We start from the raw sequence: 3,810 nt of genomic DNA on the forward strand, positions 1-3,810 counted from the left end.
CACACACACACACACACACGCACACGGAATGAGTGGGGTCTCTCACACACACTGGGAATGAGTGGGGGCCTCTCTCACATACACACGCACACACAGGGAATGAGTGGGGGTCTCACTAACACCCCAGTGAGGTGTCATTGGGATGGTCCCTCACTAACACCCAATTGGGAACAAGTGGGGCCCCTCTAAAATCCCCATGGGACCAACTGAGATCTCTCCCACCACCGGAATGCCCCGGATCCTTGGATGTCCCTTCTCCTCCCCTCTAGGCACAGGCGGGATGTCCCCATTTGGGATGGGATTCGGTAAGGGCAGCCATTCCCTCTCACCTCCTTTTGCCCCCCCACCTCCCTCCCGCCTTTGGACAGCTCAGCCTGGCCCCTCTTCCCAGGCAAGAGAGAAGTGGGGGCTTTGTTACCCTTGGGAACAGGTGCCATGGGAAGCCCTGGGGGGGACGGATGGAATTCTCTCAGGGTTTTCTCTCACCCCATTTCTCTGCTCTCATTTGCAGCGCAGCCTGGTTGCATTGGCCAGAGGCTGGAGGGCAGGGTGTGGGCAGCTGCATTCTCTCCCACCGTCTTTAGAGTCGTTTCTCCAGCTTTGTCCCTTTCCTCACCCCCGCACACTGCAGTGGGTGTCACGGCTGTGTAGCATGCCCCAGATCAGTGCAAGTTACACTGGCTTTGTCGCACCTGCTTGCCAACCAAGGTAGGCCTGCTTTGCAAAGTACACTGTCATTCCCATCCCTGTGGATTTGGCCTCCAGGCTGGGCGATGAGTATCGCATCCTCTCATGCCAGCCTTGATGTAGGCCAGAGACACACAGGAAAGTATCCAGATGGCTGCAAACAACAGCAAGAGAGAGAGAGAGAGAAGCTGGAGGAGGGTGGAGAAAGTGAGGAAGAGACGCTTAGCAGAGAACCGGACTCACTGGCTCTGTGGCCTGCTTCTTGCCTCTAGCCCTATAACTCATTCATTGCTATTTCATCCCATTGCTTCCCCTCCCCTGAGGCCGGTTCTGCCAGGCCAGGCTCCCTCTGCTCCAGATCTCCGTGTCAGATACTGGGTGTCTCCACTTCAGGGCTGTGGCAGGGGGCAAGACTGATCCCTAATTCCTGGCCCCTTTTCAGGCCTGGGAGCTCACCAAGGCAGGCCTGGCTCCTCACAGGGATTTGTTAGTGTTGGGACCAGTGCCCATGGCTCTGCCTCATATGCCCAGGAATCACAATACCCACTAGCTGTGATTTGGATAACTGTGGCCCAAACCCCAGAGAAAGTGGCTTACACTGATCCTGGTCTCGACAAATCCCTTCCCACTCTCTGCCCTGAATAGCCACAACCATATGTACCTGTCTTGACTTGCATCCAAAGAGTGGTTAATGTTGCAATGGGCAGACAGACCGACGGACTGATCTGCCTCCGGGGACTAAAAGGCAGCAATTGGTCTGTTGCCACCCAGGTAAGGTCTCTCAACAACCCTCCTGGCTGGCTTTGTAGTGGTCTAGCAATCACTGCCTGCTGGGTACCAGGCAGTGACAGCCCAAGGGGGTTGCTTGGCTTCACTGTGATGAATGTAGGGCTCAGAAAGGGACCAGCTGGTTTTGCTGGGGCCCCGTCTGAATAGCTCAGGGGAAGAATGCAGGTCAGTAGAGAGAGCAGGGTGCAGAGAAAAAATGCCTGAGCCATGCCCAGACAGGCTGTTCCCAGCACAGACACCCCTTCCTTTTCAGTTGCAAATGTAAATATTCGGCTGTGGGGGAAAACACCTCCAACAGCACATAGTGCAACAGAGCTGTTCTCTGGCTGCTCACAGGCCTGTGTGTTTCTTTTTGTGGGATATCTACCAAAGGTGCTCATTTAACAAGAGCTTAATCCAAACCAAATTCCACCTGGGGTCATTCCATTTAACCCCCATACATTCTCCCTTGGTATTTCAATCAGCTACATTATCCTTCACTGTGTGACATGGTGTGGCTGTACACTTTTCAAACCACTGCTATGCTCCACCCCAGAGGAAGCTGCATTTTACCAGTGGGTAAAGTGCTCCCTGTGAACAGAGCACACTGGGATCCTTCTGGACCAGATCTGCTAGTTTTAGGCCAGCTGTTACTGTACTAGGAATCTGCAATGATGATGACTATTCAGTGACTGCTGCCAGGATTTTTCAGCTCATGCATAAAACTGACTCATCATGGGGATGTCAGCAATGGCAGGGGGACGAGACTAACTGGACATCAGAGGACATCGCTTGCCCCTGATAAGTTGAACACTCCAAAGCTGTTTTATTAGACAGACAATTGATCCAGCCAGCTGAGTGAAAGGTCAGCCTCACGGCTATGGCAATGGATGGTGAGTTCTTTTCCTAGAGCTGCCACAGAGGACCTGTGTGACCTTGGGGCCTCCACTTAACCACTCTGTGCCTCAGGTTCTCAACTCCAACATCGGACAAGAATGCCTCCCTTCTCCCACTTCATATGAGGGTTGTGGGCTTCTGAGATTCCTCAGAGCTGCCTTGGGCTGTATGTCCATGTAGTCCCCAGGACAGAGCAGCTCCACCCCGCCATAAAGATAAGGGGATTGGCATTTCATTGCCCCAGGTGCTGTCTAAGCGCACACAGAAGGAGAGGCCTTGCACCACAGAGCCCATAGGCTGAATAACACAGACAAAAGCTAGGAGCCAGGAATAGAAAATAATCATCGTTGGTGCATTTTGTTAGTAAAATTGTGAAGCACTAGACAACAAAAGTCAGTGGCATTGTTCCCACTGTTCAGGTGGGGAAACTGAGCCATGAGGAGGTGATGGGGCATCTTCAAAGGTCATTCAGCTGGCCAAGGGGAAAACTGGGACTAGACTCCAGGTGTCCTGCTTCCTGCTTAGCACTCTCCACTAGAGCATGCTCATTCCTGATTGTGGGGACATTTTGCTAAGCTCAGATATATCAGTACTGGAGCCTCTTACTGTGGTCAAGATTCAAAATGGCTGTTCTGGGTGATTCTTTATGCTGGTTTTGCTAGACCAAATACCATCCAAAAGTGAAAGTGTTTGGGTAGGTCTCTCTGGCTAAATAGGGTGCACAATGAACAAGGCACTGGACTGGGACTCAGGAGACCAGATTCTATGCCCGGCTCTGCCACTGACCTGCTATGTAACCTCGGGCAAATTACTTGCGCTGTGCGGCTTTGTTTCACCCACCTTTTGTCTGCCTTACTGCTTCAAACTCTTAGCTCTTTGGTGCTGGGAGTATCTCCTAGTTTATGTATGTACAGCACCTAGCACCCTGGAATGTGGGCAGTACCTCCATGTTCTAAGACAGCAGTGTTCAATCATCTGCCCCTGGAGACCAGAGGAGTGGTGTGGGGCAGATCCATGGGCCAGATCAGATACCACACCAGCCCCATGTGCCAGGATTGGAACCCGGGGCCCTGTGCCACTCTGCTAGGATCCTGTGCACTGGGATTGGACCCCTCACCCCTGCAGCTATGTGTCTGGATATTTGGCAGCAGGGGAATGATGATACCTGTGGGAAACCCCACAGGCCAGATGACCTGGCACCAGGGGTTGAATCTGGCCCACAGGCCAGGGGTTGAGCACCTCTGTTATAAGATTATTCACTCAAAATAAATTATTATAACTCTGCCCAGCCTGTGGCACTCATGCCATGGGATCCAGGATTGGGGCCAGCATCCATTTACTGAGCATGATTGACAGCAGCAGCAATGCCAGGAAGGAGTGTTGCAGTGGCTGTGATGGGGCTGTGGAGCAGCGTCCCATTTCATCATGCCTGATCTGTGGTATGAAGCCCGACCTGTT

The sequence above is a fragment of the Crocodylus porosus genome, unplaced genomic scaffold (assembly GCF_001723895.1).
Source record: "Crocodylus porosus isolate Cpor-Errol unplaced genomic scaffold, CroPor_comp1, whole genome shotgun sequence".
Taxonomy (NCBI): Eukaryota; Metazoa; Chordata; order Crocodylia; family Crocodylidae; genus Crocodylus; species Crocodylus porosus.